The sequence below is a fragment of the Malaclemys terrapin genome, chromosome 3 (assembly GCF_027887155.1).
Source record: "Malaclemys terrapin pileata isolate rMalTer1 chromosome 3, rMalTer1.hap1, whole genome shotgun sequence".
NCBI classification, from domain to species: Eukaryota; Metazoa; Chordata; order Testudines; family Emydidae; genus Malaclemys; species Malaclemys terrapin.
The window spans coordinates 76,391,418-76,418,599 of NC_071507.1; the positions used below are offsets into that span (position 1 = coordinate 76,391,418).

General features: G+C 47.2%; 1 protein-coding gene across 2 annotated transcripts in view; it reads left to right on the forward strand.

The window, feature by feature from the left end:
• Positions 1-1,749: 1,749 nt before the first annotated feature.
• LYST (lysosomal trafficking regulator) overlaps positions 1,750-27,182 on the forward strand; it is a 154,227-nt gene continuing 128,794 nt past the window's right edge. For both annotated transcript variants that reach the window (XM_054022597.1, XM_054022598.1), the window contains exon 1: positions 1,750-1,833. The gene's annotated coding sequence lies outside the window, so the exon portion shown is untranslated. The remainder of the gene's footprint in view (positions 1,834-27,182) is intronic.

Here is a 27,182-nt window from a genome sequence, read left to right on the forward strand (position 1 = left end):
AAGACTCTCTGAAAGTGAATTAGTTTCTGAGACCATTTTTAATAGTGCTCTTAAGGGGCCTGAGGGAGAATTTTGCCCTTGTCTGCTAGATAAAAGATTTGTCTACACTTAAAAGTTTTGCCAGTTAAACTGTATTAGCATAATTAAAGCAACCCCCTCAGTTTGGATGCATATGTGATTATACCAACATAAGAGTGTTTATTCCAATTCAGGTACTGAAATAAGCTATAGTAGTATACATACATGCATTCTTTTATTATGCAAAACATCTCAGTCACATCACAATGAACAGTAAATGCAACACACCAGAGTCCTTGGCCTGCAATCTTCCTCCACGGTTCTTTACACAGTCTTTAAAGCAGTCTTTACACAGCCGTGAGAAGTGTGCCATATCACATCCCATCCAACAACCCACGTAGTGGAACCACACCTGCCCCACCATCAGTTCCTGCAACACTCGCTTTGGCAATCTTCCTCCGTTCATCTCACCCACGTGTCCTGCAAACTCAAGTTTTCTTTATCTGATCGTCTTGATATCCGATATCATTTGTGTAAATCTAGGCAATTGCCTCCTCTTTAGTCATGTGTGCAGTATAGCTAACATACTGCAAGTGCCTGTAGCATTTCAGTTAGAAGGCACTAACACAACTGCTACTCTGAAACCGGTCTTAAGGTTCTGTTTCCTTAGCATCCATGTCTGGCATCCATATAGCAAGATACTGAAGACAAGAGACTGGAGCAATTTTATTTAACACTTCATGGTAATACCTTTGTTTCTCCAGCTGTGGCTGAGTTTTTCTAGAGTAGCAGTTGTTCGTCCAATTCTATGTTGGATCCCTAAGTGATGGTTAGTGTCCCCTGTAGTCATCCTACCCCGGTTTGAAGTGCTGAACACACTCCAATGCCTCCTCAGATTTGGATAAAACTATCTCTGCCTTTTCAACATATCTGACTGGCACCACTGTCTTTTCATGTGACATCTTAAGCTCTTTCTTCTCTGCTTCCAATGCCATTCTGTCTAGCAACTTTTGCACCTCCTCTTGCATTGAGGACCATATCATCAGGGAAACACAGATGACTAATTTTTCATCCAGCCACAGGTACACACACTCCTCTTTTTAAGATTTTTCAAGAGAACAGCTGAAGGGGATTGGTGGTAGCAAGCAGCCCTCTCTAACACGTACTCTCAAGTCAAACCAACTACTTTTCTCACACCGCACACTAGGGCTTGGACAGGTATAATAATACCGGGGGAGGGGGGGGAAATCAGCCATACCGGAACTAGTCTTCTGCAGAAACCTCTAAGTGTAAACTAGGCCAAGTGACCCCAGCAAACCTCCCTCCATGAAACTGCCTCACCGGGCCCTGCCCGGAGCCCAGCCCCGGGGTCCCCACTTGCTCCCACCAGTGACTCCAGATACAAGGGAAGAGGACTAGGAGGGGTAACAGGGGGCGGGGGAATCAGGGCGAGGGGGAGGGGTGTAGAGGGAGGGGCATGAGGCGATCAGGGCTGTGCAAGAGGCGAGCACCCCGCCCAAGGAACTCCCCTGCTCCAGTCACGCTCGGGGCTGCGTTTCCCATTGGCCCGCAGGACACACGTGCTCTCCTGGCGGGCCGCCGGCGCCGCTGATTGGTGTCTGGCGCGTCACCTGTGCGGGGAGGGTCAGGGGGCGGGCTCTGCGTTTCCCGGGTGACGGAGCGGGAGGGGGCGGCTCCGGTCCCGGCGGCAGGAGGAGGCCGGATCTTGGCAGGGGCGGGTGGCCGCTGTCAGAGGGATAAGAGCGGGGCGGCCGGCGCTGCGCGGGGACGCGGCGGTGACAGCGGCGGGACCTGGTAAGGGGGGGGGCTGGTGCCCGAGCGGGGTCCTGTGGTCTGTGTGGGCCTAAGGTTCCGGGGGAGTTGAACGGGTGCGGGTCTGGGGGCACTGAGGGGCGGGGTCTGTGCGGGTCTGGGGGCACTGAGGGGCGGGGTCTGTGTGGGGCGGGGTCTGTGTGGGGCTGGAGGGGCGCTGACGGGGCTTGTCTGCGGGGGGGTGTCTGGCTGAGTCTGGCGTCCCCCCCACAGAGTAGCGAGGGAGGGGGGTTGCCCGGGCTCCGGGGCACGCAAAGCCTCTCCCCTCCCCTCCGCGCAGCTTGTGGGCGGGCGGTAACTTTGTTGGTCGCTGGGGCAGAGCCGGGGTTGCGGTTCCTCTTCGGCTGTCCCTGGCCCCGACTGGCGGGGGGGCTGTTCCCGGGCCCAGGCTCTTCAGCCCGGGGGCAGCGCTGAGCTTGGTGCTATAAGGACTATCAAGGAGCTCGGTCCCACGCGGCTGTTTGTGTGAGTTAGAGGGGCGGCGTCGGGTGGCGATGGCATTAATTTGCATCGGTGAGCATCTGTTCTTAGGCAGAGCGAAAACATTAAATTGTAGTGCTGCTGGGGGTAACCGCTCAAGGCATTAGCAAAAGTCAGTTACTAAGTACAGAAAAGACTTTTCCTACAGGAGGAATAGCATTAACGTGGAAAGCTTAGATATGTGACTTTCTCCCTTCCCTTAGTCCTTTTGGATGATTTCTTCACTGTTCTTAACCTTTATCAGTTTCATAAGTCCTCTACATCATTCTTGTACTGTAGAGTGGTACAGAGTGATGGGCACAGAAAACCATGCTTACTTAGAAGTAACTAAGGAGATCCTTAGTGCAGATTTCACCATATTTTGTAAACTTAGTCATTTTCCCCCTGCATCTTCAAAGTGAAAACTTTAAGGTTTTTCAGGAGACTAAAATATTGGACTACGCCAACATTGTTATTTACAAGGAAACATGTATTGATTTTTGTTGTTTGAGCTGTGTCTTCTATCCGATTTAAATGGCCTTACAGAGTTCCATAAGCAACTGATAGCGCAGCATATTTGGGACATGTTTTTCTTGATGACACCTGCTGTTGTATGAGATATGCACACCTGGTATCTTGAGATGTGGTTAGGTAGATAGTATTATTAAGGCATTCTGGTTTTATTTCACGTAATATGATTTGATTGACGAGTTTCAATAAAATGAGTAAATAATAATCAGATTGGTTTAGTTAACGTCTCACATCTTTTGTATTGTACAATCCAAAGAGCAAATAAGTTATATTTACATAATAGTGTCACTTCCTTTGTTACTTACTGGGCCTTAGCTTATATATATTCATGAGCACTTTAATATCTCTCTTCCCTTGATAGCTCTGCTATATCTTTCCAGTGTTTAATATTTTCTTTGCTATCATTAGGTTTAGTGTTAACTACGTAATAGTGTCATAAGCATCTATTAAATAGTCTATTTGTATGTGAACAAGAGTCTTATTCTATTTAGGTTTTTATGCTATGTTCATCACTGTATTATTTGAGTGCTTCCAGTAGTGCATCAAGCCATGTGACTAAACATGTATCTGTTGTTTGTTCTCTTATCCTCTCCCCAAGGGAAGACGCATGTGCAATGGAGTGTCTTGTTAAATATACCTGTTGCAATGTGTTCATGTTAGAGAATGAACAAGATATTCTTTGTTTATATTAAATGTAAAAATTGAATACCTACTAATCTATTGGCAATATTTTAGCATATGTTTACGCTGCGTGCATGTCTTATCTTACAGTCCTGTAGTCATAGTGTAGGCATACAGTTATCACAATGAAAATAAAAGGTCTCAGTAAATTATTGTTCAGGATCACAGAGCACCATAAATAGCGTAAAGGGGAAAAATATGGTTTTTTACCTGTCACAATTGTGCATGAAAGAGTACTGTATAGTTTGATGGAATTTTTCTAATAGTATCAGTTTAAAGTTACACCATGACAAGAGATGCTAACTCTCCTCTTATTCTACCCCCCCTTTTTGTAAAAACGTGGGTGGAGAACTTTGCATGCCCAACCCGAACACCTCTTTAAGTTTACTCCTGGGGGAATTCTGTGCCAAAAAAATTAAATTCTGCACACAATATTTTACAATTCTATAAAATTCTGCATATTTTGTCAAAACCACACAATATAATCATGCCAGTTTCAATTATTTTGGTAATTGATTTCAAAATACCTGTCAGCAAGTATGTTCATAATAATACTGACAAAAAAGATTCAGGAAATGTTTTTTTGACAAATGGATTCCTTGCTAGTCATATTAATACAGAACTTGGCATAGTAATTCTTTAAACTACAATACAGAAATGTATTTCCAGCATCCCTTAGAAGCCGTGCAAAGGCTTGGGGAATTGGGGGTAATAGAGAAGCTGAGGGAGAGGGAAGTAATTGCTGGGAAGGAGCCTGGGGAGGGTTGTTGGGTGTGAGTGGGGGAAGTATGGAACAGGGTTGTTCCAGGGGTTTTTTTATGGAGGGAGGAGAGACAGGGAGTTTGGGGAGCCTCTCCCATTCAGTTAGGCATATCTGACCCCTGCCCATGTGTGACCCTGCAGCCCCCCTCCCATTCAGCCCCTGGCTCAGTGCTGTCACCCAACTAACTCCTGAGCATCCCTGTGTGCTTCACTCTCCATGCCTCCTCACCTGGCCACACCTCTTCTGGTGCCACAGCAGCCCCTGCTGGGTGAAAGGTGTAACTGCAGCACCTCTCCAGCAGAATCTATATTCTACGGAAGAAGAAAAATCTCTGGAGGACATGAATTTTGTGTGTGCACAGTGGTGCAGAATTAATCCAAGGATAGAAGTTGAACTAACAAAACTAACGTTGAACTAGATTTTAAGCCTAAGAACTAGACCTAACAGGCAGATGTAAATATGCAAGGGTGCCTTCCTATCAGCAATCTCACTTCTGCCTCCAAATGCTGAAATTTCCACTAAGCTGTTGTCCCTGGACTTCACTTTGGAATTCTATATTTTATATATATTTTTGGCTAGTTAGTCTTGCACATTTGGAAACGTAATCTCCAGCTGTTGGTGTCTCTCTTGTATCTTCTCATTTCTCCGGAGCCTCCTTTCTACTGCAAGAAGTAGGGTCTCCACTACTCTACTTCTTCTGGGTCCCCTTTCCACCCATGAATAACTCCAGTGCTTGCTGCTGCTTCTTTGCAGAGTTCTCTTGAGTGACTTGAGTTAGCCTAGCTCAACTGAGAGCAGCCAGCAACACTGCAAAACAATATTTGAGTTGCTTTGTCCATACTTGTGTGGTACTAAGTCTTCTGGGGCCGTGGCCCTTTGTGTAACTGGAGTCAGGCTAAGCATTCTTTCACAGTGAATTATGGGATAATTTGTCTGCCCTTTCTAGGCACTCAGGAGGGAATTTTGGGATGGCATTAGAGAACTAATGCCGCTCGAGCCGTGTTAACCTGTGTCCATGCTACAGAGTGGTCATGTTAGCAGTTGACAAACTCAAACTTGAGTTGTGCTAACTCAAGCTTTCACCTCTTAGGGCAGCGTTACTCAAATGCGGCCACCATGGCTGCATGCACCCACCAACAGCTTTTCTTGTGGCCACAACCACCTGAGCTGTGATTGGGGGTGGGGGGAAGCAGTGGCCCCTCCCCCTCACTCTTGCTCCTGGATACCCTGCCTTGGTGTTGGTTGCTGGAGCTGCCAATAGGGGTTGAGCCCTGCCCCCTTCTGGAGACACCCAAGGTACAACACTAGAGGAGCAGCTGGTGAGTTCCCCACCTTCCCCAGAGCAGTGGGACTCAGGCTTTAGGCTTCAGTTCTGGAGTGGTGGGGTGGCAGGCTCTGGCCACAGGGCTTCAGGCTCCAGCCCTGGGCTCTGGCTGCACGGCGACAGGCCCTGGGCTCCAGCTGCATGGCTTTGGGCTGTCCTCCGGCCACGGGGCTTCAGGCTCTGGCCCCCCATTGCCTCCTCCCTCCCCCCCTCCCCCCTCCAGGGCTTAATTTGTCCCCAAACTTGCCAGGGCTCAGTTAGTCTGCTGTGAAAAGTGATACGTGTATGTTTGTTAATATCACTTTTCACAACAGATTTACTAGGTAGCTATAAATAAAGTATGTTGATTTGGGAGTGTATATGTGCATATTTGTGTGTGTGTGGTTTTTGTTTTTTTTGTTTGTTTTTTTTTTTTTCCTTAAAGCTAATTAAGTATTTTAGGAAAAAGTGTGAGCATCCACCAGCAAGAGTTGGTGGCCACACTCTGAGGCCACCAAATAATTTGTCCTGAGAACCCTTGTCTTAGGGTATGTCTATACTACAGGTAGACATCTGCAGCTGGCCTGTGCCGGCTGAATCCAGCTCATGGGGCTCAGGCTACGGGACTGTTCAATTGTGTGGTAGATGTTTGGGCTCTGGCAGTAGCCCGGGTTCTGGGACCTTGTGAGGTGGGAAAGTCCCAAAGCTTGGGCTGCAGCCTTAGCCTGAACATCTATATTGCAATTAAATAGCCCCGTGAGCCTGAGTCAGCTGGCCTGGGCTAGCCACAGGTTTTTAATTGCAGTGTAGTCATACCCTTACTTTTTCCTTGTCCCTCTGATAAGCCAGCCAACTTGAAGTAAAAGCACGATCACCTGAAGTGAAGGGTTTTTTGTGTGGCTGAGGCCATGTCTACAGTACAAAGTTAAGATGACTTCATGTAAGTTGACATTGAGCTTCCGATTTAGGCAAGTCGATCTTGCATGTCCACGCTATGCTCATTGTGTCGGCAGAGTGCATCCCCACTTGCAGGGTTTGCATAGATGCACGGAGCACTGCACTGTGGGTAGCTATCCCACAGTGCACATAGTGGAATTTGGGTTGGGCTTTCAATGCCTTATGGGACCAAAACATTGGCACAGGTGGTTATGGGAACTTGGCGTTAGCCTCCCATGATGCATTTACCTCCCTCCCTCCCTGAAATCAACAGCAAACAAACCACGCCTTTTTGTATGCCTTTTTCTTAAGCCTGAGTTACCCATGCAGCCACCATAGCACAATAAGTATGGACCCCACTCAGCTGTACACTCTTGTGAGCATTACAAACACTTCGCACCTTATCCTGAAGTATTTGCACAGCTGATATACTAGCCGCCGCACGGAACACTGTGAAGCCATGCGGGCAGCCCTGATGGAAGACATAGAGCAGAGTAATTTGCAGTTGCTGGCGACAGTCATGCATCACCTTGACATGGTTGAGCACCGTTTCTGGGCCCGGGAAACGAGCACTGACTGGTGGGACTGCATCGTTATGCAGCTATGGGATCATGAGCAATGGCTGCAGAACTTTCAAATGCGTAAGGCCACTTTCCAGGAACTGTGTGAAGAGCTTTCCCCATCCCTGAAGCAGAGCAATACTAACATGAGAGCTGCTCTAGCAGTGGAGAAGTGAGTGGTGGTAGCTTTGTGGAAGCTTGCAATGCTAGACTGCTACTGGTCAGTGGGGCATCAATTTGGAGTGGGGAAATCTACCATGGTATCTGTTGTGATCCAAGATTACAGGGCCATTAACAGACTTCTGCTAAGAAGGGTAGCGACTCTGGGCAATGTGCGGACATAGTAGATGTTTTTGCCATGATGGGGTTTCCCTAACTGAGGTGGGGTGATAGGGATATGCGTTCCGTCTATCTTGGCACCAGACCAACTTGCCAAAGAGTACATAAACCGAAAGGGGTACTTCTCAATGGTGTTGCAAGAGCTGGTGGATCATGGGCCATTTCACTGACATCAACGTGGGATGGTCAGGAAAGGTGTATGATGCATGCATCTTTAGGAACATAAGTTCAGAAAGTTGCAAGCAGGGACTTTCTTTCTAGGCTGCAAAATAATCATTGGTGATGTTGAAATGCCAATTGTGATCCTGGGAGACCCAGCCTACCCCTTGTTCCCATGGCTCATGAAGCTATACACAGGAAGCCTGGACAGCAGTAAAGACCGGTTCAGCCATAGGCTGAGCAAGTGCACCATGGTGATGGAATGTGCCTTTGGACCTTTAAAAGGTTGCTGGCATTGTTTGCTTACTAGGTGAGACCTCCAGTCAAATAACCATTGTTATTGCTGCCTGCTGTTTGCTCTGTGATATCTATGAAACAAAGAGGAAAGTTTCCACCAGGGTGGGGGGCTGAGGCAGATTGCCTAGCAGCCAATTTTGAGCAGCCAGACACTGGGGCAATAAGAAGAGCACCTCGAGGGGCTCTGTCTCTCTGGCTTTGAAAACCAGCTTCAGCAATGAGCCAGAGTAATGTGACACTTATCTGTGTTGTTCCTTACCAAATGGTACCCTCCAGTGCATTTTCTCCCTTGTAAACTCCACCCCACCAACAAAAAGAGCCTCTTTTCCTCAATCCATTAAGTTTTATTATGCACACAAACACTTGGAGACCGCAAAGAAAAGTAAGATAACTTGGGGCAAAAGGGCTGATAACATGGGGGGAGGGGAGGAGAAGAGCGAAACAAGGAAAGCTTGCTTACAGATCTATGATTGTTATTGCAGTATGTGTGGGAATGGGTGCCTTCTGGTCCTTGTACCCTCTTCTGGTGTTGAGTGCAAGGGACATCCAACTCCCCACTCGCCCCCCTGCTACCTCATAGGATGATTGTGGGAGGAGGATGTAGAACTGGGGATGATGGTAGCAGGTTCAGCAGAGGCAGCAGAGGGACTCTGGCTGAGGTTCAAGAAAGGCATCTGGATGCTAGACGCTTTAACATGTCTGATTGCTCCTTTATAATTCGCAGCATCTCTTGTTCCCTGCATGCTCTTCTATCCATGTCCAGGTTCTCGGATAGTTCAATCGTCCATGCTCAGAGCTCCGTTTTGTGACTCTCTGCGGCTGCATTAACTCATTGAACATGATCTCTCGAGTCTTCTTTTTCCACCTTCTAATCTGGGAAAGTCTCTGTCCCAGTATGGAGGATGTGCCGATGGACAAGGTTTCAGCTGCAAGGAATGCAAAGCACAAGGGTAGCATTGACAGTACATACATTGTTTCTGGTGCAAGGTGGTGGTTGTTAATTTTTTTATGTTTAAAAACAAAACAAAAACACCCCTCAATGCACTTCCCTACAAGCCACAATGTAACCACAACCGCTCGCTATTGCAAGAGTTGGTTTGCTGCTCCAGCCATGGTGAGTAAGGCCATGAGGCATGGGCAAGAGGTTTTGTGCTGCTGCTTTTGTGAAGACATCCTTGGAATCACAGGTTGGAACTTGAGGGGAAAAAAACCCTTTCCCTTAGCAACCTGGATGGTGCTTGAGGACAGGCACCAGTGTAAAGCCCCCCAGATAGTTTTGTTTTTACAAAAGTGGCACTGGGTTGGGGGAGAAGGGAGACAAACAGGAAGCTGCCACCCTGCCCCCTTATTTTTCAGTGCTGCTTGCAGTAGACCGTGATCCCTTCTAACCACAACCATGGCATGTTTGGGAAAGTGGTGAAATCTGGGTCTCACAACCAAACGGGGTGGATTACTTGTTAAATTGTTTGCGGTTTAAGGGCTAGCATTGAAAACTTCCCGTTTCCCCTAGGTGACCCTATGAATATCACTCTCCTGAGGGTAACAGAGGTGGCAAGGGAGCAGATGCTGCAAATGTCTGGGTACAGACCTGGTCCTTATGCTGTAATGCTGTTTACTGTAGTGGTGTGGAAAAGGTGTCTTTCTGTGGATGAAATAAGGCAGCCCTTCCCAGAAACCTTCTGCAAAGGATTTCAGAGTACCTCCATGAAAGCTTCCTAGAGATGTCCATGGAGGATTCCCGGGGCATCCTCGTGCACATAAACAGTCTCTTTTTTCAGAGAGCACCCTCTGCATAGCTGGAGTGGCCCACCAATACCCACTACACCTACTTTTCTGTTCAGATTAAACATAAAAAATAATAGCATGTAACCCCTACAGTTTGATGGGCAATGTGTACTCACCGAAGTTGTCGTCCCCGATATCGTGCTCTGCCACCAACTGGTCCTGTGAAGGGATGAAATCCAGGGTTAAAAACCGTTCTTGGCTGTTGGGGAGAATGGATCCTCTGCTTGCCTGCCTCACATTCTCCTTTTCCTTGTCAATGATGTCCTCCTCATTGTTGCTCACGGTCACCCAGGACTCCTGGGAGGTATCTACAGAGCATTTTGGGGTGATCACTGAGAATTGCATGCAGCTCCTCATAAAAGCGGCATGTCTGTGGGGCAGAACCAGAATGACTGTTCACTTCCCTTGTCTTCTGGTACGCTTGCCAAAGCTCCTTTATTTTCACATGGCATTGCTGCGGGTCCCTGGTATAGCCCTTCTCCCCCATGCCCTGCGTGATCTTGGCATAGATGTCAGTGTTTCTTCTGCTAGATCAGAGCTCTGCCTGCACAGATTCTTCTCCTTGCACAGCAATAAGATCCACCACCTCCTGTGTACTCCAGGCTGGAGCACGTTTGCCTCGGGCATAGGCGTAGTTTGACTTCTATTGGGGGGGGGGGGGGGGGGCGGCGCAGGGACTCACCTCAGCAGGCTACCCAGCCTGACTGGGGTGTGGGGGGGATGCAACCAAAAGATATAACTTAAAGGGGGGACTGAACTCAAAAAGTTCGAAAACAGCTCAGGGTGCAGACTGGGTAGTCGGGCAGGGGGGATAGCTCAGGGTGCAGAGAGAAAGATAGCTAGGGCCCGCTCCCCCTGTGGGGGCAGCCGAAGAGGGCTGGGAACTGAGGAGCAGCTGCAACCTCAGGCACCAGCAGACAGGGGAATGCCACAGCTGCCTGCTCCATGGCATCACCAGCCAGAGGAGCAGCTGCCCCCGACTGCCTGGATCTGGCTTCCCACATACAACCTGGCCAGAGGCCTGGGTCTGAAGGGGGCTTGGGGAGAATGAGGAGGTTTGGGGTGGGGTGGAGACTGCCCCACTCTGGGTAAGGCATTGCAGTTTGGGAACCCTATGCGCGCCCCCCCCCCCCCAATCACTGGGGCTCGGGACTTCAGTCCTGCGGGGCTTCCGGCTTGGGGGGAGGGGGGGCGGTTTGCTGGGGCCCCTGCCAGCTTCAGCCCCATGCTGCTCCTGGCTTTGGGGGGCCCTGCTGGCTTCAGCCCCGCAGGGGGTGCCAGGGCTTGGGGAACCAGATTTCAGCCCTGGGACCCCAAGGTCCACCTGAAAGGGCTCGCAGACCCCCAGGGGGCCATAGGGTCCCGCTTAAGAACCACTGGTCTACACTATCCCAATGTCGATCCGTGGATGTCGAATCAAGCGCTATGCCTCTCGTGGAGGTGGAGTACAGAAGTTAACTTTACAGGCCACTTAGGTCAGCGTAAGGGACTTGGTTGTGTACACACATATATTAATAGATTGACTTAACGTGGCTTATGTCGACCTAAATTTGTAGTGTAGACCAGGCCATAGTCTCTAAGTAGGAGCAATGCTCAAGCTAACTTTGCCCTGAAGACAAGCCCTTTTAGCTTTCCCAAGCAGCAGTTGTATGCAGCTGACTTGATTCTTGACAATTACACTGCTGATTGCAGAACTCAGAATAGTAGCAATGAACCTGATGCAGTTGTGTTACTTTAATGCTGCTGTCTTTCAGCCAATCTACAAACATCAGAGGCTCTGAAGCTATTTCTGCAGAGTCAGGAAGGTAGCACTGTATCAGCATTTAATTGATGATTTAAAAAAAAAAAAATCCTCCAAACTGAGCAAGCCTTTTTGGGAAAGGAAAATTGACTTTACATTTTTTTGGATTAGTCAGATGACATTCCATGTGATATACTTTTTTGAAATTCCATAAGACATTCCAAAGTGGATTATTTCAGAATATCTTTATAAATCTAAATCACTTTTTAAATGGAAAGTCACTTTCTTAAAATATGGTAAAACTCTTGCAGAACCATTCATCTTTGAGGAGACTTTCACAAATAAATCCAATGATCAAATAGTAATATTGATTGGCAAATCAATTGCTTAGCAAATCTGTTTAATAATAAAAATCTAGTTTGTATACAGCTAGAAGAGAAGGGTGTGTGTGTGAGAGATTTGTAGTCTCATTTTAGGCAAAAATTAACCACTTTATTTTTGCCTCATGGATTGTTTGGTTCGGCTCCAATTGTTCATGCCAGGATACTTTTAGGTGCACATTTTTAGATAAACCTATTTTATATCAATCCCTATAAGACTGTACATACGTTAGAAATTTCATGTTCTTACGCATTGAGAAGTCATCTTGAGAGGTAATATATCCATTATATTGGCTTTACCTGTACTACAATATGTGATGCTATCTCTGAATGACTCCTCTTCTTCATATTTTTTGAAATTCTTTCTAATAAGCTGTTTTAGAGTTATCCTAATTTCCTCTATTTCCCATCCCATTGTAGATGGGGCTACATGTTTTAGCAATTCCAAGTCCTGTTGTTGGCAGTCTTCAGATGCCCAAATACTAGGGAAAACAGCAGGATTACTGCAAGGAATATGGAGCCAGGGTAGTCTAGTTTGTTTTATTGTGATGGCCCAACTCGGATCATTCTTTACTTTGCAGGGAGGAAGAGGACGGCAGTCCTTGTGAGCGCACAAAGAAATGTAAATGATTTTCCTTTTGAGTGTCAGGCAGGAGTTTGGTTCATTGCCATCCCTACCTGAGAGGTCAGGCTGAGTCGGCCGGCCAATTTGGATGATTTTTTGGCTGGGCAGGGAAATCATGGCTGCTTCAGAGAGGCAAAGAATCAATTAACGTTTTAATATCATATCTGCTTCCAAAAGAACTATTAACTGCTGTCCAATCTTCATCCTCTTTCTCAGCAAGTTACTGGAGATGGTGGACTTTCCCAACTAGTTCTTATGCTAATTCTAGCTTCTGGAACTTTACTTTTCCTCATAATTAATGACCTCTTTATTAGCTCTGATCACTGATCCCTCCCTCTTACATAACCGCTTAATATCTCATACTTTTTTGGATGCCCACTATTCTGCTGTTTTTGAGCATTTCAAGCAAGATGTCAATGTTCGCCCTAAGCATTTTACTTCCCTGTTTGATCTCTCTGTGTCTCTGTCTCTCTCATTACTACTGCTCAATTTCTGGAGCAGTTTTTACATCCTCTTATTGTCCGTTAGGCAGAAGAGTGCCTCAAGACACCACCCTTGACCCTCCTACCGTCTCCATATCTCACTTATGTTTTTTGTGGTTGATACCAACTGTATAATCTTACAGATTTGAGAAACACTTTATATGGTCCTCCAGATCATGATTTGTTCAGATATAGTTAAAAATGTAAAGTTAGACATTACATGCTTGGCATAATTCTGATATAATCATTAGCGTAGTATGCTGCTGCTTTTTTTTTTTTTTTTAATAGTTGCTGCAATACTGCTTAGTTTTCAGAATCCCATAGAATAGATTTTTTTTTTTTTTTTTTAAATTGATATCTTCCCACAGCTCTTCCAAACTTTCTAGCTCTTGTGGATGAAAACATCTTCCTGTCATTCACTGTTCTCAGTGATGACCAGATCCTGGCTCTGGAAATAGACTTCAGCCACTGTGCTGATATGGCCGCAGTCACTGACACGCTAAAGAATAAATTAACAGTAAATTAAATCTGTCTGAAGGTATGGCAGAATTAATTGGGATTTGTTTGTATTTCGTGTCCCCCTGAAATTGAACAAGCTTTTTCAATTTGTTCTTTGAGGTAGACTCCAACACAACACATCCGCTTCCAAACCTTTATTATCATGGAAGTATTTATTTTTCTCCCATTCTTCGACTATCTAGTGTATACTTTACTCCTTCATTTCAAATTTGGACCTATTTGGGAGTCAAGCACAATTTCAGTCTTGCTTACTCTATTTCTTAAACTTTCTTAACCACAGGTTCCTCTTTGTCTGTCTGTTTTCTTTTTGAAGTAGTTTTTGTTGCCAGCCACTTATTTATACCATATTTAGAAAACACTTTGCGTGACCAAACTTGCACACACCCTCTTTGTTGGAAAGTTTGCAAGTTGCCTACTTTAATAGAATTTGCAGAAGTCGTTACTTTAAAATCAGATCCTCTCAACTTTTATCTGCCCTGACTGACTTTGTTTTAAATACACACAGTGTGTCTCTTCTATAACTTACTGATAGCAGTTGGGCAGAGAGAGGCAAGAACTCAAATCTTGGTCAATTTCCATCACATTAAGCACTTCCTGTTTTAGTATAATACAAAAATCTTTACTTGGTTACATGATTAGCTTCTCAGTTTTAGTCCATCCTGCAGATTGAGAGATAGGAGATGTGAACTGGGAGGCTGGAGATGTGGATTCAGTCATGCCTGCTTGCTTGCTTTGCTGGGGCAAAAGGCTTTGCTGACAAATTTCAAATGCTTTTGGAACCAAATACTTTTTCTGACTTCTTTTTTTTGTAGTTTGCTGGCCAAACTGGAAAAAATCTGTTGTTCACCTATCTCTAGCTAGTCAGGAAAGCCAAAGCGCAATTGGAGTTGCAGCTAGCAAGGGATGTAAAGGGTAACAAGAAGGGTTTCTACAGGTATGTTAGCAACAAGAAGGTCAGGAAAAGTGTGGGATCCTTACTGAATGGGGGAGGCAACCTAGTGACAGATGATGTGGATAAAGCTGAAGTACTCAATGCTTTTTTTGCCTCGGTCTTCACAGACAAGGTCAGCTCCCAGACTGCTGCACTGGGCAGCACAGTATGGGGAGGAGGTGAGCAGCCCTCAGTGGTGAAAAGAACAGGTTAAGGACTATTTAGAAACGCGGGACATGCACAAGTCCATGGGATGGATCTAATGCATCTGAGGGTGCTGAGGGAGTTGGCTGATGTGATGGCAGAGCCATTGGCTATTATCTTTGAAAACTTGTGGCAATCGGGGGAGATCCCGGATGATTGGAAAAAGGCAAATATCATTCCCGTCTTTTAAAAAAGGGAAGGAGGAGAATTTGGGGAGAGGAAGGTGAACCAGAACAGTCAACATGGAGTCACCAAGGGCAAGTCATGCCTGACCAACCTGATTGCCTTCTATGATGAGATAACTGGCTCTGTGGATATGTGAAAAGCGATGGACGTGACATATTTTGACTTTAGCAAAGCTTTTGATATGGTCTCCCACAGTACTCTTGCCAGAAAGTTGAGTATGGATTGGATGAATGGCCTATAAGGTGGATAGAAAGCTGGCTAGATCTTCAGGCTCAATGGCTCGATATCTAGTTGGCAGCCAGTATCAAGCGTAGTGCCCCAAGGGTCAGTCCTGGGGCTGGTTTTGTCAGCATCTTCATTAATGATCTGGATGATGGGATGGATTGCACACTTAGCAAGTTTGTGGATGACACTAAGCTGAGGGGAGAGGTAGATACACTGGAGGGTAGGGATAGGGTCCAGAGTGACCTAGACAAATTGGAGGATTGAGCCATAAGAAATCTGATGAGGTTCAACAAGGACAAGTGCAGAGTCCTGCACTTAGGATGGAAGAATCCCATGCACTGCTACAGGCTGGGGACCGACTGGCTAAGCGGCAGTTCTGCAGAAAAGGACCTGGGAATTACAGTGGATGAGAAGCTGGATATGAGTCAACAGTGTGCCCTTGTTGCCAAGAAGGCTAATGGCATATTGGGCTGCATTAGTATGAGCATTGCCAGCTGATTGGGGGAAGTGATGATTCCCCTCTATTTGGCACTGGTGAAACCACCTCTGGAGTATTGCATCCAGTTTTGGGCCCCCCTCCACAGAAAGGATGTGGATAAATTGGAGAGTCCAGCGGAGGGCAATGAAAATGATTAGGGGGCTGGGGCACATGACTTGTGAGGAGAGGCTGAGGGAACTGGGGTTATTTAGTCTGCAGAAAAGAGTGAGTGGGGATTTGATAGCAGCCTTCAACTACCTGAAGGGGGGTTCCAAAGAGGATTGAGCTAGGCTGTTCTCAGTGGTAGTAGATGACAGGACAAAAAGCAATGGTCTCAAATTGCAGTGGGGGAGGTCTAGATTGGATATTAGGTGTTTAAGAGGTGTTTAAGGCCTGGCTTGACAAAGTCCTGACTGGGATGATTTAGTTGAGGTTGGCCCTGCTTTGAGCAGGCCGTTGGACTAGATGACCTCCTGAGGTCTCTTCCAACCCTAATCTTCTATGATTCTATAATATTATGAAAATATATGCATAGAGCCTGTATCAAGGTGTTAGTCACCAGCAAAGATGAAAAACATGTCTCATATAAACAATTCTTGTCTGACTGTTTAAATGTAAATTGAGTAGTGTATGTTTCACTGATATCTGAGATACCACCGTATTTACAATACTTGGTACAGGAATTAATTGCAGTAGCTCAGATACTGTGTGGTGAGTATTGATAAATATCAACGTTTTAAAGGTGACTTGTGAAAATACCACCGAAGTTAATGGGAATGCATGTAATTTAATATACAGTCTTAGTGAGCGTCCTGCTTGTAGTGCTGGTTATTGTAAATCATGGCATAGTTCTTCGCAACACATGAAGTCATGAGACAAGATAAACTGTCAGTCCTAATAAGTAGAAAGGATGCTTTGTTTTAAATTTAAGCTCTATTAAAGTATAGCTGGCTTCATTGATAGCACATTTCAAAGTTGAGGCTCTTTTCAAATGAAAGACCAGTCTTTGTTTAGTGTTTAAAAAAGAAAGAGGCAAACTTGGTAGCCTTGTTAATTATTGCTACATTTCTAAGTACGTAATTTCTACTTCATGTCAGTGGTGCAGACACTACTATCAACCAGGCTACTTAAATATCATTGGCTGATGCACTTGGAATGGCAAAATGAGGTATCAAGCAGGTTAGTCTTCTGCTGATGCACTTGAATTGAAGGTGGATGGTTCTTGTGTAGGATTGCTCCTATCTACACTGGAACATATGTCACTGGGGAGGTTGAATGATTCGCTCACTTTAAAGGTGGAAGAGTTGATAGCTTCTTTCTTTAGCAAGCTGAAGAATGTGATTACTTTTAATGGGACATGTTGAAAAAAAGTCTTAGAAATTTCATGGACAGATACTTTAAAAAAAAAATTCTGAAATTTTCAATAAAAAGTTTCAAAGAAACTGGAAAAATTAATTAAACTTAATTTTCTTCCACCGCAAAATTGCTTTTATTTGGTAGAAAAGCCATTTTAATTTACATTTTCATCAAAACCTTTTTTTCTTCAATGAGTCTAGTCTCTAGCTTTGACTCTAAAGTTCCGAGCAATAGCAAATGGAGGAAAGATATTGCTGAATTGGAAAAGGCTGTGCTGCACCTATGGGTAATCATTCTGGTCCTGGCTCTACTGAATAGAAAAATGTCACGTAGTAGCTGCCGTGTTTCCGAACTGGGGCTCTTGACCCTGCTTGATTTGTTGTTCTTGTCCTTCTCCAGATTAACTTCCCCCCAAGTTTTTAATATGCCTTGAAACAAATGTAAAAATAAGTGAAAGTTCACTTAACATTTCAGCAGTAAAGTTATATTTACTAAGCACAGTAATTAGAGTATGCGTGTAATACTGGACATATAGTAAGTCAAAAATACACTGGGGAGTATTTCTCCTTTGAAGTGGCAGAAGTATACCAGTATCCTGCATTGTGACTCCAGTCCTTTATCTATTGAAATGACAGAGCCAGCATTTTAAAATTCAAATCCAAAAATAAAATACAAACAGTCTAATTAAAATTGCTATGGTATCCCTTTCTCTGAAAAGATGACCGATGTACTCCACTGAACAGAAATAATAGGTGCAAATGATGACATGGAGAGAAATATTTTCTAAAGTGAATAATTGAGTGCAGTGTTAAAGAAATCCAGTGTTTTATCAGCTATTGATGACTCATCTTCACATGCATTAGTGGCTTTACCCAACACTGGGGCATGCCTCGGTTTCCGGGGTTCAAATTGTGTGAAGTGTGTGGGAAATTGATGCCAAAGAGTGACCCTCACACTTCTTGTTTGAAGTGCTTCGGCAAGAGTCCCCAAAAATACAAGTGCCGCATTTGCAAGGTGTTTTGGCTGCGAACCCTTAAGGATCATGAGCAGAGACTCCGAATTCTCCTCATGGAGGAAGCCTTCCATCCGCAGTCCGACCACGGTGGAGCCCATGCCGATTGCTGCCGCCTCCATGCGCAGTGCAAGCTGGCCCGAAGAGTGGAGGCTAAGGACTCCTGGCGCCGACATGGCACTAAACATAAGACTTTTGGCAGACACCGATCTTCATTCCTGGTGCCCCAGAAGAAAGAGGCAGGAGAGGGGGCGCTTTCCCTCTCCTAAGCCTCAGGAGCCTGAAACTTCTGGGACACATGGTGGCTCCTACCTACGTAATGTAGCATGCTAGACTCAGACTTCAACCTCTTCAGTCATGGCTAGTGTTAGTGTATCGGCCAGTCCGGGACAGATTGGACAGGATTATAACCCTGCGTCGCCCAGTACTCGTCTCCCTCCTGGGGTGGCTTGACCCACAGGTAGTATGTATGTAGTATGTGCAGGGGTCCTCTTCACCAGCCCCTAGCAGTCTCTCTCGCTAGTGATGGATGCATCAGCCTTTGGCTGGGGAACACATTTGGGAGACCTCAGGACACAAGACCTCTGTCCGCATCAATGTCAGAGAGCTGAGAGCAGTGTGCCTTGCATGCCAGACTTTCTGAGCTCACTTAACTGATGCACATCTCCCAGTCATGACAGACAACACCATGGTGATGTTTTATATCAACAAATGGGGGTGCACGCTTCTCTTCCCTGTGCCTGGAAGCTCTCATGCTCTGGGACTTGTGTAGAGCATTCAATACATCTGCAAGTATCGTACCTCCCTGGAATACAGAAGGAGTTGGCAGACTATCTGAGCAGGTCGTTCCACAGCCACAAGTGGTCTTTGTCTGGACGTTGCAAATTCAATCTTCCATCAGTGGGGTTTCCCCAGGTAACTTGTTCACCCCGCAATACAACAGGAAGTGCCAGCAGTTTTGCTCCTTCCTGAATCACGGCCTGGGCTCCATCGTGGACACGTAGCCTCATGGGGAGGAACAAGCTTCTATGATATTGATAGCCCCAGCCTGAGCCCGCCAGCATTGGTACACATTACTCCTGGAAATGTCCTTGGAAGCTCCAGTCACTTTCTGCTCTTGCCAAACTTACTAACTCAGAATTATAGTTTTCTCCAGCACCTGAACCTCAAGTCACTGCACCTCACAGCGTGGAAGCTCCATGGCTGCACTCGATGGAGCTCTTGCGTGGACCCGGTTAGCCAAGTCTGCCTTGGCAGTAGAAAGCTCTCCACCAGGGCTACATACCTTGCCAAGTGGAAGAGATTTTCAGTCTGGTCAGCGCAGCATCATTCGTCCCGTACGCTCGCCTCAGTCTATATAAGTGGCACAATCTTCTCCATCTCAAGCAGCCAGGGCTGTCCATGTTGTCAATAAGGGTTCACTTGGCTGCCATCTCTGCCTTCATCCAGGCTCAGAGGGCCGGTCAGTCTTCGCCATCCCTATGCTCAGCCGTTTCCTCAAAGGTCTCAACAGACTATACCCGCAAGTCAGGCAGCCTCTCCCGGTGTGGGACCTCAACCTGATCCTTTCCAGACTGATGGCGCCACCTTTTGAACCACTAGCGATGTGCTCCCTGCTCTACCTCTCGTACAAGGTGGTGTTTCTGGTGGTGGTGATCTCTGCCAGGAGGGTGTTTGAGCTCAAGGCCCTAACATCAGAGCCCCCTTACACAATGTTCTACAAAGACAAGGTTCAGCTCAGGCCACATCCAGCTTTCCTCCCGAAGGTTGTATCGCAGTTTCACATCAACCAGGACATCTTCCTCCAGCATTCTATCCTAAGCCGCACTTGAGTGAGAGAGAGCAGAAGCTTCACTCTTTGGATGTCTGCAGAGCTCTAGCCTTTTATATCGAAAGAACAAAACCATTCTGGATATTCATTCTACTATTTGTGGCTCTGGTGGACAGAATGAAGGGTCTTCCAGGCTCTTCTCAACAAATTTTGTTGTGGATCATGTCCTGCATTTGAGAGTGCTACAACCTGGCAGGGGGTACCGGCCCCTCCAATCACTGCACACTCCACCACGGTGCAGGACTCTTCAGCGGCTTTTCTGGCTCAGGTTCCTACCCAGGAAATATGCAGGGGAGGGACATGGTCCTTCATACACACTTTCACCGCACTTTATGCAATTAGCCAGTAGGCCAGAGACGATGCGGCCTTTGGTAGAGCAGTATGCCAATCGGTGACTCCTCCTGAACTTGGGCTTGTGATTCACCTGATTGGAATTAGCATGAACAAGAACTCGAAGGAAAAACCGGTTACTCACCTTCTCGTAACTGTTGTTCTTCGAGATGTGGTGTTCATGTCCATTTCAATACCCTCCCTCTTTACCCCTCTGTCGGAGTATCCAGCAAAAAGGAACTGAGTGGGGGTCGGGTCGGCAGGGCCTTGGAATGGACATGAACAACACATCTCGAAGAACAACAGTTACGAGAAGTTGAGTAACAGTTTTATCCTGATGCTTGTTGAAACTGGCAGGTTTCCTACACCCTGAATTTACTCACAGAATATATGAAACATAGCTGTTTTTCTGTTTGTTAGATGGATTGCTCTGCATGTGTCTCATTTTTTTTATATCTAAATTGAAAAGGTTTGATTTGCTGCTGAGGGCCCTGGGTGGCTTTATGAAGGATACTCTAGAAAACTATTATGCTTTTGAACTTAAGGGTACTTGGTATTTTACTAAAATTTTCCAAAAAGCAAATATGGACAAGACTCAGAAATTGAATGTATGCTTGTAAGTAGTTGTCATTACTTCTTGTTTTTCCTCTCTAGGTTGCCCTTTAAATTGATTCTTGAGATGCTCACTCTGCTCCTCTAGAGGCTGGTTTTGCCTGTCAGAGGTAATAAGACACTTGTGCAGTCCTCTAGATAATGCTTCCACTTGAAGACAACTGCTTTTGCCTTTTAGTGAAAACTGTGTAGTTAGTTACAAGAAACAGATGCTCTTAACTAACTCTCCTAGCTCTATTTCATAGGTAGTACTTCATCACTCTCTCGTTCAGACCATCATTAAGCCTGAGCAAATAAATCCATAAGGAGCACTGCTTGTTGACATTGTCATTTTGGATGTGTATTTGATGTTAAGTAATGCAGTCCTGTAAGTCCAAAGCAATACTGATACACCATTTCACAAGAAATAAAAGTATAGTAGCTGACTTCTCGTTGCTCTGATATGCTGATACCAGCTTCTATACCTGCTATAAAATCAACAATTTAAGACACAACCATTTTTATAATAGTTTAATTGAAATACTTCAAATACAATAAAAGGTTTCTGTAAAATCGTCAAGTAATGAGATCCATATGACTGCACAAATATTACTGGTAGAAACGGTCTTTGTCTGGTGCTTCAAAGAACAAGTTTTTCTATTAGCCACATCCACTATTGTGGTGTTATGGTGGTAGTACAGTAACACCTAGAGATCCCCGCTGAGATTGTGATCCCATTGTTCTTGTCCCTTTGCAGATGCATAAGAGATGCAGTCACTACACTAAGAGCTTGCATTCTAAATAGATGAGAGGGAATATATTTTACTCTGTCTTGTTTCACAGAGGAAGTGACTTGCCCAAAGTCGCACAAGAAGTCTGTGTCAGAGCAATGATTTGTACATACCATGAGTTTAAGTCCAGTGCATTAACCATAAGATCATCCTTCATCTCGAACAAACCACAGAAGGAACTTTGTTTTTTAGTACTAGTATGGTGGAAAAGTTGTTCAAAATGTTGAGACAGTAGCGTATTCACTTCAGTGTGATTAATTTTAGTGATTTACTTTTAGCTATTAAACTTGCTTATAACATCACTTCACTGTTTTGGACTTTCCTGTTTCTCAAATAATTCTGTCCTTTTAAGATTTACTTTGATATCTTCAGGTTTTTAACAGATGCAAATACTTATTCTTATGCCATACAAAATTGCCAAAAAGGGACCTTGCATAGTCAAGGAGTCAGAAAATGGGTTCTGTGCCTCATACAGAGCGGCACTATGGGTGGCAAGTTCTCTGGGCCCATGGTTTCTGGGCACCAGGAATATTCCTGGCCCAGCTCCAGCAATATTTGAGGCCGAGTTTCTCCCTCTGCCCTGCCTTTCACCCGCAGGTGCTCCCCCTGCACATGCCCTGGGGCCCCCATCCACCACTGGCAGCGCAGCGGAGCTAAGCAGCTTCCTGCCTGCTTGCTCCACGTGGCTGCCTGGCCCCTTCCTGCAGACCCTGGGCAGGGTGGGTCTGTGTCTACGTGCGCTGCTCCCGCCCCAAGTGCCCCTGCAGCCAATAGGAAGCTGCGGGGACAGTGCCTGGGGGTAGCAGCGTGCAGAGCCCCCCCCCGGTCCTCCCTGCTTAAGAGCCCCAGGTAAGCGCCGCATTCCCCCCCGAGCCTGCACCCCCACCCCTTTCCCACACCCCCTCCACTCCCAAACTCCCTCCCAGAGCCTGCACCTCTCGCCCCCTCCTACACCCTAGCCCTTGCCCAAGCCCAGAGCCTACACCAAAACTCTGTCCCAAAGCCTGCACCCCCAGCCCAGAGACTGCACCCAGCACCCGAACTCCATCCCAGAGCCTACACCCCAGACCGCCTCCCCCACCCAAACTCCCTCCCAGAGCCCAACTTCTCACCCCTTCTGCACCCAAACTCCCTCCCAGAGCCTGCACCCCTTCTGCACCCAATCCCCTGCCTCAGCCCAGGGCTTGCACCCCAGACAACCTCCCCCCACCCAAACTCCCTCCCAGAGCCTTTGGCAGGGGAAGGGCGAGTTTGTGGGGGCAGGTTCTGGGCACCACCAACATTTCTACAAACCTGCTGCCCCTAAGTGGCACATAGTACTAAAACATACATACAGTAACTCCTCACTTAAAGTCGCATTTTTCAGGAACAGAACTACAACGTTAAGTGAAACCATGTTAAGCGAATCCAATTTCCCCATAAGAATTAATGTAAATAGGGTGGGGTTAGGTTTCAGGGAAACTTTTTTTTTGCCAGACATAAGGCATTATATACATTTTAAACAAGCAATTTAATACTATGCTGCGGGGGAGTAGTGTGCATGTGCTGTGTGTTTACAAACATACTGTACATACAGTACTATAGTTGGGAGATGCCCCTGCCTTACCCCACACAGGCACAGCCCACTGGACATGAGGCAGGCAAGGAGGCTGAAGGTTCTGTAGTCTAGGAGAAGCACCTTGCGCAGCAGCAGCAGCTTCCTCTACTCTGCAAGCACCCGGGGCGGGGCTCAACCTTCAGCCTGCCCACTCACCTCTTCTTCCCCCTCCCCCACCTCCTCCCCCTTTACTTCCCAGGCTGCATCCTCGCTCCTCCCCCCTCCTTCTAAATGCTGCAAGCCAGCTGATTGCCCCAGGGAGGGGAGGGAAGGGGAGCCTGCATGCTGAGTCATTGCTCCTCCCCCCCTCTCCTGCCTGGGGCAATCAGCTGGCTTGCGGTGTTGAGGCGGGAGGAGCAAGGACTGGGCGCGCAGGCTCCCCTCCCCCCCACCTCCTGCCCCCTGCCCAGGGCAATCAGCTGGCCAGTGGCGTTCAGGTGGGAGGGGGAGCCTGCGCGCTGAATCCTTGCTCCTCCCCCCTTCCTCCTGCCCCTGAAACGCTGCAAGCCAGCTGATTGCCCCAGGAGGGGGGAGGACGGGGAAGGCACTGATCCGTGAGGTCTGCTGGCGGACGCGAGGCACTGGGAAGCGCGGGGTCAGGCGTAGGGAGGCTGCCAGCTGTGGAGAAAGCAGGCAGCCAAACAACATAAGTGTGGAGCATTGCACAACTTTAAATGAGCATGTTCCCCTAATTGATCAACAACGAAACAACCTTAACCAGGATGACTTAAAGTGAGGAGTTACTGTAGGATTGATGTCTTGGATTTAGAAAAAAGTATAATATTTTGGTGTTTGAGAAATATGTACTCATGTAACTGAAAGTTCCTGTAAGGGAACACCAGCGGAGAGCAGCATGCTCTTGTCTAGGTAGAAAATTGACACTTGTACCTCCTCAAAGAATTGAGTTTATTAGGGTCCTTCTAGATTCTTAGTTCGAGAACACTTCTGCAGAATGAACTGACAATTCATGGCCTATGTCTGGTTCTGTGGTATCAATCTTAACCATGGTCGTGTATATCATCCGGGTTATTTGTTCGACAGGCTGGTCTGAGTGCTTCCAGCAATCCTGGACTCTTTACTGTGGTAGGCAGTTAAATATAATGTATGCCAGGGCCTTCCGTTTGCTTGTTCCTCACCAACCAGGACTGTAGTCACTGATGCCTCCTCAATAGGCCAGGGAACACATCTAAGGACATCGAAAATTCAGGGTTTGTGGTCAGAATAGGAAGCTTCCCTGTATATCAACATCCTGGAACTTCAAGCCATTTATGATGTCTGCTGAGTCTTTTGGGATCACATCAAGGACTCAGCAGTTCACATGCTCGCCAACAGCACTACTACAATATATGTGTGTGGAAGCAGGGAGGTGCTTGCTCCAGACATCCTTGTCAGGAGGTGAGGAAACTTTGGCCGTTCTGCATCAAGGAGAGCATTATTCCTACAGCCACTCACTTATCTGGGGCTCACAATCTCCTGGCTGATCACCTTGGTAGGAACTTTTCACAGAATCATTAAGTGATATCTGAAGTCCAGTGTGCTGAAGTCCATATTTGCAGAATGGGGCCTTCTAACCAGCTATCTGTTTGTGACAAGAGACAACAGGAAGTACAGTCAGTTTTGCTGTCAAGTGGATCTCCATCAGAGCTCCTAGACCAAAGCCTTGCACCTCAGTTGGGGTTTGGCTCTGATGTACGCCTTTTCCCCCCGATCCCAATCATCCCACAAGCCATTCTCAAACTGAAGTTGGATCATGCCAAACTGATCCTCATTTACTGCTGGGAGAATTCTGTGCCACTGCGCATGCACAGCATTCATTTCCCATGTGGATTTCTTTGCTTCCCTGCAAAAAATTACTTTCTGATGAGGAAGTAAAACGAAGCCGCAAAACCAGTCATACGCCCCTCCCCAGCAGTGCGGGTGTGTCATTTCGGGCACCCAGAGCAGCCAGCATAGAGGTAAATCACTGGGCAGGGCTGGAGACACCTCTGATGGTGCTGGGTCAGACCCATCCCCCATCTGCCCAACCCTTATGCATCTGGACCCCCACAGACCTCCCTGCCGAGCCTCACCCCTCCTTCCTTCAGACCCCCTCCCCACATCTGGTGGTGGCTCATACCCTGTGCTGGGTTCAGTTGCTAGTCCCAGCTGGGCTGGGGGTGGGGAAGGAGTGCCATTCCCCTGCAGAAAGCGACTGGAGCAGACACATCTCCAGAAACTACTCCCGGTTCTGCGCCCCCCCCCCCCCCCCCCCCCCCGCAGCCCCAGAAATGGACCTCTGGGGCAGGCCTGGCCCTTATGCTGTGTCAAGGTTGGGTGCAGCCCCACAGCCAAGCCTGTGTCCTGGGAGGGTGAGGGGCTGCATGCAGGGTGATCTTCTACCTCCATGCAGCCAGTGGCCTGTGCTCCCCACTGTCATGCTGGAGCCTCCATATTTATTTATTGACCAATAAAATTTGCAGAATTTTGCAGTTGGACCATTGGTTTGACCCAATATGGCTGTTCTTATGTACTGCATTAAACAGTTTATGAGGCAGTTCAGACCTTGCCTCCAGAGATTGTGGGTCCATTTAACAAGAGCCCAAGCAATGTTGATAGCCTTCCTCAGTGATGTTTTGAAACTGAACCTTTGTAGGGCTGCTTCTTGGCCCACTAGACCACCTTCTTCTTAATCCTATTAGTTTGCTTGCTTGCTACTTCAGAATAAGAGGAAGTGTCAGTCTGTGTAGAGAGCAGTGTCAATGCTACAGTCAGCAACAGGGCCGCCCGGGAGGGGGGGGGGGCAAATGGGGCAATTTGCCCCGGGCCCCACAGGGGCCCCTGGCCCCGCCTCTGCCTTCTCCCATCCCCCGGCGCCTCAGCGCGCCGCGTCAGGAGCGGCCCTGGACAGCGCTGCAGGCGGGGCCTTAGCTCCTCCCACTGAGTCAGAGCCACGTGGTAAGGGGGCAGGGCTGCGAGCTCCGGTCCTGCTGGAACCACGCCGTTACAGTGCTGTCCAGGGGCCAGGGCAGCTCCTGGACGTGGTGCGCTGAGGCTCCGAGAGAGGGGAGAGGTAGCAGTAACCCAGGAGTGGCCCTGGACAGCGCTGCTGGGGGTGGCGGTCAGGGGACGGGGAATGGGGGGTTTGGATCGTGGGCATTCCGGGGATCTGTCAGGACTCAGCGGGGGGGTGGATAGGGGTCGGGGCAGTCAGGGGATGGGGAGAATGGTGGGGGTGGGGTGAGGGGACAAGGAGCAGGATGGGTTGGGGATTCTGAGGGGGACAGTTGGGGGGCAGGAAGTGGGTGGGGGGCAGATGGGGGCAGGGCCAGGCTGTTTGGGGAGGCACAGCCTTCCCTACTCTAAAACTCATTCAGCAGTTTGAGGCTTGCAGACAGCTATTTAACACAATGAGCCAAGCTGTTATCTTTTCCCTTAGGGCTACCATCCCTTTCACTTCTCAAATGCCAAATTATAGTCTACATTTAATTTCAGTGCCATAGGGAGATTCATGTCAGAGGAGGGTAGCTTCATTTAAAGTTAGCCACTTTAGATTAACAGTGATAGAGCCAAGAGAGCCATGGGGGGAGGGATCACATGAGATGAGCTAGATCATACACCACCTACCTCCTTCCCAACCCTACCAAGGGAGATCCCCCCCCCCCCCCCCCTGCATTCCCCGAGGCTCCAGAGGGGTTAATTCAGTGGTTCTCAAACTTTTGTACTGGTGACCCCTTTCACATAGCAAACCTCTGAGTGCGACCCCCCCCTTAAAAATTAAAAACACTTTTTTATATATATTTAACACTATTATAAACGCTGGAGGCAAAGTGGGGTTTGAGGTGGAGGCTGACAGCTCGTGACCCCCCAGTAATAATCTTGTGACCCCCTGAGGGGTCCCGACCCCCAGTTTGAGACCCCCTGGGTTAATTTAATTTTAGCACCCTGTGTCCATTCACATGGAGCATATTTTGAGCATTTCAGTTTTCACAACATAGGCTCATCCCAGATTCTGGAACAAGCTCAAATGCTCAGTTCGTGGAGTATGTACATAGTCTGTACTAAAGACAAACCCACAGTAACCGTCTCCAGTTTGTGAGGGACCCCATGGAGCCAGTCTCTAGGAAACAGATACATTCATGGAGGTTAAGTCCATTAATGGCTATTAGCCAGGATGGGTAAGGAATGGTATCCCTAGCCTCTGTTTGTCAGAGGGTGGAGATGGATGGCAGGAGAGAGACCACTTCATCATTACCTGTTAGG